This window comes from Amblyomma americanum, chromosome 7 (assembly GCF_052857255.1).
Source record: "Amblyomma americanum isolate KBUSLIRL-KWMA chromosome 7, ASM5285725v1, whole genome shotgun sequence".
NCBI classification, from domain to species: Eukaryota; Metazoa; Arthropoda; class Arachnida; order Ixodida; family Ixodidae; genus Amblyomma; species Amblyomma americanum.
This window is the reverse complement of record NC_135503.1, coordinates 157,239,628-157,247,312: the sequence shown is the minus strand read 5'-3', so window position 1 is coordinate 157,247,312 and position 7,685 is coordinate 157,239,628.

The window sequence follows — 7,685 nt, the reverse complement described above, 5'->3', positions numbered from 1 at the left end:
AACAAAAATATAAAAAGTTTCTGTAAAATTTATAAGCATTGTTTTCAAATATGATACTAAAAATTATTTCAGCTGGACAAACAACACAAATTTAGCCAGGGGAAGGGAATTACCCCTAGGGACGGGGAAATCTAAGGGCGGAGTCAGACCTAGGGGGTACTGGGACGGGTTGAACCACAGAAATAAAAAAGAAAACTGGGCCGCCGCGGGGTTTACGCGCTTCGCCTCTGTCCCCGGAGGGACGAGGCTGGCGACTGGATTTGGATTTGTCATTGGCCCTCGTACTGCCGGCGGCCTTCGCGGCGCCAACAAGTCCCCTCGCTGCTTCCCTATGACGAATAAACGACTCCCAACCAAATTTTCTAATAAAGAATACATGAAAATGTCATAAACATACATTGCGTGTATTATTTAGCTTCTCCAAGCCACTGCTTTAGCAGGGAATAATCTCGTACAGCACCCAACTTTTGAAGAAAGGCGGGAGACTGACTGGTGAAGGCTCGCGAAAAATTCGTAGAAGTGAATGCGTGCTCACAAAGTAATTCATTTTCAAGGGAATTTTCATACATTAACTCCTGTGAGGATATCGCGGGGAATAAAAAATACTCCGTTGCGGAGAAAATTTCGTTCAAGCTGCATTCGTTGTGCCAGGACTCAGCTATATATATATATATATATATATATATATATATATATATATATATATATATATATATATATATATATATATATATATATATATATATGTATTGTAGTGTGGTAATCTTCATCGATATAACCACTGACATGCGTCGCGTGCTGCCGCTCTCAAGGACGAAGAAGTTGTTCGCTGCCTTGCTCTTTCGCCACGCCTGACGCTTCGCTGCGAGTCTCCCCTGAGCGGCTGGAATCATCTGGGTTCACCGAATAAACACACCCCTACAATTGGTGCAGGTGCTGCTGGGTACGTTCCCGTCCACCCTGGAACTAAGAAGCCGCACGTTACCCTCTGCTTCCAGCATGCCGGATGACACTGCCACGACATCGTCGCCCCTCCCAACCACCGTGCTGTGTTCTGGAGCTCTACGGCAGCGTGATCCGTGCTTCTTCAGTGGCACAGCCGACCAGGACGTCGACGATTGGTTGGCGGCATATGAGCGCGTCAGTAGCTACAACAGATGGGACGACGCTATCAAGCTAAGCAATGTAATCTTTTATCTGACTGACGTGGCGAACCTCTGGTTTCGCAACCATGAGGCAGACCTGCCATCTTGGTCTGCATTTAAAAAGAATTTTGCAGAAGTGTTCGGCCGCCCTGCAGTTCGCAAGCTCCGGGCAGAACAACGCTTGCGTGAGCGCACTCAGCAAGTCGATGAGTCGTTCACTAGTTATATAGAGGACATCGTGGACATATGCAAGCGTGTCGATCCGCTAATGACTGAAGCGGATAAGATCGAGAACATCATGAAAGGCATCTCTGACGACGCGTGCCAAATGCTCTGGGTAAAAAATCCTGCCACGGTGAGTGACGTGATCAAGCTTTGCCAGAGCTACGACGTGCTTCGTAAGAAGCGCGCTTCTACCCGGCGGTCCGGTGTTAGAGACGACGCCATCTCTACACTTGCGCTGGGCGGTTCTACCCCATCAGAGGACAGCCCTTTACTTCAGCAAATCAAAGCCTTCGTTCGAGAAGAGGTCGCCCGCCAGCTATCGCTGGTCCCTCAGTTACAGGATAGTGGCCGCCTTGTTCCTGACATGGCTCCGTCTTTGGCCCCTACCATACGGCGTGCCGTTCAAGATCACATCGCTGACGTTCTTCCTCCCAGCTCCATGCTCCCGCCCAGCCCTGTGCTGCCGCCCAGCCCCGTGCCAGCGCAAGTAACGGCACCACTGACTTACGCCCAAGTTGCGGCCAGGCCGCTCATGCCATCAGCATCTCTTTCCTACCAGGCCGCTCCTTCCAACCTTCCTTCGCCTTTGCCTGGGTCTGCATTCCATGTCCCTATTCCAAGGGTACGCCAACGCCCTACGAACCCTTGGCGTACCGCGGACAACCGACCAATCTGCTACTCTTGCGGGCTGCCGGGCCATGTCGCACGCCTTTGCCGCCAACGCCTTCCACCTTCTCGACCTGAACTATGGAACTACTCCTACAATACAGACCAGCCCTCGCCGAGAAATCCGCCCAGTTCCGAATTTGTATCTCGTGACAATCAAACGTACACAGCTCGCCGATCACCTTCCCCTCGTCGCCGTTCCCCGTCCCCACTCCGACGTTCTACCGGCACCGTTGAGGGAAACTAACAGTCGCAGTTCCCGGGGCAAGAACTGCGCTTGGTTCGAACTCTTCAAGTCCTCGGTGTTCTCCCACTAACGTAATTCAAGTGTTTGTCGACGGCGTCGCAGTACTCGCTCTAGTCGACACGGGCGCTGCCGTATCAGTCATCAGTGAAGCTCTTTGCCGTCGTCTTCGTAAGGTGACCACCGCACTTTCCGACTTTTCGCTTCGCACCGCCTCATCACAGCGCATTCATCCCTCAGCGGCGTGCACGGCCCGTGTTCTCATCGAAGACGTCTTATACACCATCGAGTTTATTGTACTGTCTCGCTGCTCACACGACATCATCCTGGGCTACGATTTCCTTTCCACTCATCATGCCGTTATTGACTGCGCCCGCGCGGAAGTTTCCTTTTTACCTCTTTGTGATACCGTCTTGTGTGACGTCCCTACCCGGCCTGCAAAACTCCTCGTCGCCAGTGACACAGACATTCCTCCATTTTCTGCTGCCCTCGTTCCACTCTCCTGTGAAAGCGTTATTAGTTCGACTGTCTTCTTCACACCTTCCGACGCCGCTTCACGCCATCCCTGCCTCCTGCTTCCATTTGCGGTCCTCAAGATCGAAGATGGCCTTAGTGCAATGTACGTCTCAAATCCATTTTCGTGCCCGTCCGTCCTGCTACGCGGCGAGTGTCTCGGTCGTATTGAAGAACTTGATCCCGCGCTTGTAAATACTCTTCCTGCAACGCCTACTTCATTAGACGTTAATGTGCTCAGCTCTTGCGATACAGCGACCGCTTCGACGCCACCCGATGTTCTTCAACAAGCTATTGACGCAGATCTCCCACCCGCACAACGCGATCAACTCGCTGCTCTTCTACAGAACTTCACTTCTGCCTTCGACCTTCCTCACACTGCTCTGGGTCGCACGTCTGTCGTTACGCACGCAATCGACACTGGTACAAACGCACCTTTACGACAGCGTCCTTATCGCGTGTCGGCCTCTGAGCGCCAAGTCATTGCTGACAACGTGGACGACATGCTTCGCCGGGGCGTCATACAGCCATCTAACAGTCCATGGGCTTCTCCGGTTGTTTTGGTCACCAAGAAAGATGGTTCCATCCGGTTTTGCGTCGATTACCGTAGGCTTAACAAAATCACGCGCAAAGATGTCTATCCTTTGCCGCGAATCGACGACGCCTTGGACTGTTTACAGGGAGCCGAGTATTTCTCCTCTTTGGATTTGCGCTCCGGCTACTGGCAGGTACCGATGGCTGATAATGACCGCTCGAAAACTGCCTTTATAACACCGGATGGATTATACGAGTTCAACGTTATGCCCTTTGGCCTCTGCAATGCCCCGGCTACTTTCGAGCGCCTGATGGACACTGTTCTTCGTGGACTCAAGTGGCAGACCTGTCTTTGTTATCTGGACGACATCGTAGTTTTTTCTGCCGACTTTTCTTCTCACCTTCTCCGCCTAAAGGATGTCCTCACGTGTCTCGCCGGCGCTGGGCTTCAGTTGAATTTGAAGAAGTGCCACTTTGCCGCTCGAAAACTCACAATTTTAGGCCACGTAGTTTCTAAGGACGGCATTCTTCCCGACCCCACCAAACTTCGCGCAGTTGCAGAGTTCCCGAAGCCAACCTCCCTGAAGCAGCTTCGGAGCTTTATCGGCCTCTGCTCCTACTTTCGACGTTTCATCTTGAACTTCGCCTCTATCATCGCTCCTCTGACCCAGCTCCTTGCCGGCAGCTCCGACCTTTCCGCCTGGACTCCAGCCTGCGATAAAGCCTTTGACACTTTACGCCGCCTTTTGGTTTCGCCGCCCATTCTACGCCACTTTGATCCGGCTGCGCCTACGGAGATCCACACTGATGCCAGCGGTATTGGGCTTGGTGCCGTCCTTACCCAACGTAAGCCTGGTTACAGCGAGTATGTTGTGGCATACGCCAGCCGAACATTGACAAAGGCAGAATCTAATTATTCAGTCACAGAAAGGGAATGTTTGGCCATTATTTGGGCTATCGGAAAATTTCGTCCTTATGTGTATGGTCGACCGTTTTACGTTGTGACCGATCACCACGCTTTGTGCTGGCTTGCCTCTCTGAAAGACCCATCCGGTCGCCTTGCTCGCTGGGCTCTTCGTCTCCAGGAGTTTGACATTCATGTCATTTATCGATCAGGGCTGAAGCATACGGACGCGGATGCTCTTTCCCGCTCGCCATTGCCTAGAGATAATTCGTCTGACCACGTCTGTGCCTACGATATGTCGACTCTTACAACTATCGACATGGCTACCGAGCAGCGGAATGACCCCTGGATCAATGCACTTTTGAATTTTCTCTCAAGTCCTACTCCCGGTCATTCCTCCAAAGCGCTCGTCCGCCAAGCACACCACTTCTCCATTCGTGACGGTCTTCTCTATCGCCGCAATTATTTGCTTGATGGACGGAAGTGGCTTCTAGTCATCCCGCGTCATCTCCGCGCCGACATTTGTGCTGCGTACCATGGTGACCCACAATGTGCTCACGGTGGCGTATTGAAAACCTACACACGCCTACGTCTGCGATTTTACTGGCGTGGAATGTACCGCTTCGTAAGACATTTCGTGCGCGCTTGCGAATCTTGTCAACGCCGAAAAACTCCTCAGAAGTCCTCTGTTTCGTTGCAGCCGTTACCCTGCCCTGCTCGTCCGTTTGACCGCGTTGGCATAGATCTCTATGGCCCTCTTCCGACTACTCCTGCTGGAAACCGGTGGATTATTGTGGCAGTAGACCATCTGACTCGCTACACTGAAACATCACCGTTACCCTCTGCCTCTGCAAGAGACGTTGCTTTGTTCATTCTCAACAACTTGATTCTTCGCCACGGGACTCCGAAGGAACTGCTCAGTGACCGCGGACGCGTTTTCTTGTGCGACGCTCTCGAGGCCCTACTGAAAGAATGTCGCATCATTCATCGCACCGCTACTTCTTACCACCCTCAGACGAATGGCCTGACAGAACGCTTCAACCGTACTCTGAGTGACATGCTGGCCATGTACGTCAACGACGCTCATTCCAACTGGGACCACGTTCTTCCCTTCGTAACCTACGCGTACAACACTGCGATACAGACCACCACTGGATTCTCTCCCTTTTTTCTTCTTTACGGGCGCGAGCCAACCTGCACAATGGACGCGCTTTTTCCCTACCGCCCTGATGTTTCTGAATCGACGCCACTCTCGGACGCCGCCCAGTATGCAGAAGAATGCCGTCAGCTCGCTCGTTCGCTCACAAAGGAAAATCAATGGCAACAAAAACACCATCGTGACACTGGTGAGGCGCCTTCATATGCGCCCAACTCCCTGGTGTGGCTCTGGGTTCCTGCCACAACCGCCGGCCTGTCAAAGAAGCTTCTTGCTCGGTATCACGGTCCATACCGAGTGCTTCAAAAAACATCTCCTGTGAACTACGTAGTTGAGCCCGTTACGCCATCTGCGGACTTGCGTCGCCGTGGACGCGAAATAGTTCATGTGGACCGCATCAAGCCCTACTACGATCCGTCTGTCCTTTCGGCACCATGAGTCGCCAGGATGGCTCCTTCTCTGCCCGGGGGGAAACTGTAGTGTGGTAATCTTCATCGATATAACCACTGACATGCGTCGCGTGCTGCCGCTCTCAAGGACGAAGAAGTTGTTCGCTGCCTTGCTCTTTCGCCACGCCTGACGCTTCGCTGCGAGTCTCCCCTGAGCGGCTGGAATCATCTGGGTTCACCGAATAAACACACCCCTACAGTATATATATATATATATATATATATATATATATATATATATATATATATATATATATATATATCCCTCTACCCTAGCGGAGCACATCTGGTGAAGCGAGCGGCGATGGCAGCGGCGTCGATGGCGGCGCCATCTGTTGGAGCGCGGCTGCAGTGTTGCTAGGCAACGGCGGCTCAAGGTCGTTCGTGGGCCACGCAAATGACATACGGAATACGGCGCGACGAGTCGAAATGGCTAGCTGGCTGGAGTAGTAAAGCGTTCGCTTTAAAACAAGCCCGAGCGCTCTACACAGCGAGCCCATGAACGCAGCCTCTGCACGTACGAGCGGTGGCTTTCCCGCACAGCTTGGAACATGATGGCGGACCGTGCAATTCTTATCCCGGCGGTGCAGTGGCCCTAGTTGGTGCTGGAGTCACTGGATAATTTTATCCAGTGACTCTAGTTGGTGCGTATGTGTAGCGCCATCTCTTCTGGCTAACCTGAACCATTTCGTGTTAATTGCTGTGGCAGCCGCTAGATGGCACTACATGTAGAAAATACGTCACTAATCGTTTGCGCATTCTGCTGTGAGTGAATGTGGAAAGATGGACGTCCTCCTCGAACAGCGTGTAAATATACAATTTTGTGGGAAGCTTGGCAAGACAGCCAAGCCACACAGACGTATGAGCTCCTTCGTGACGCTTACGGCAAGGAGACATTATCGCGGGCGCGAGTTTTTGAGTGGCACAAGAGGTTCGTTTCGGGGAGAACGTCGGTGGATGACGACACAAGGCAGGGGCGCCCTTCAACCTCACAGAATGAAAGCAACGTGGCTCGGATCAGGAAAATCGTACAGCAAGACCGCACCATTACAGTCCCCATGCTATCAGATGCTCTCGATATTAGTAGGGCAACAGGTCACCAAATTTTGCGGGAGAACTTGGGGAAACGAAAGCTGAATGCCAGACTTGTGCCGCACTCCCTCACACAGTACCAGAAGGACACGCGGACATCAGTGAGTGCTGATTTACTCTCCGAGGCAGAGAAGGATGCTGCATTCGTTGAGAGCATCATTGCTGAAAACGAAACATGGTGTTTTCAATACGATCTTCAAAGAGGCAGAGCGCCGAATGGCGGTCCACAAGCTTTCCGGCGTCGAGAAAGGTGCGATGACAGAAGACCAAAACAAAGATGATGCTGATAGTTTTTTTCGATGCCAGATGTGTCATACACCACGAGTTCGTCGCACAAGGGCAGACGGTGAATCAGGAGTTTTATATCCGCGTGCTTCAACACATGCATGATGCACTGTGACGCCGTCGCCCTGACATTTGGGCATCTGTAGAATGGAGTCTTCTCCACGATAACGCAAAGCCGCACACTGCTCTCAGCGAGAGAAAATTTCTCGTCAAGCACATCATTACTGTACTTCTCCATCCGCCATACTCGCTTAATCTCTCCCCATACGTTTTTTTCCTGTTTCCTCGTGTGAAGAGAGCCCTGAAATGCCGCTGAATGGGAAGCGTGAAGTCCATTCAAGACGCCATGACAAAAGAGCTGAGAGCCCTTCCAAAAGAAGCGTTTTCCAGCTTTTTCCAAGACCTCAAGAAGCGCTGGAAGCTGTGTGTAGACTGAGAAAGAGACTATTTCGAAGGGGTGCTGCACAAATGA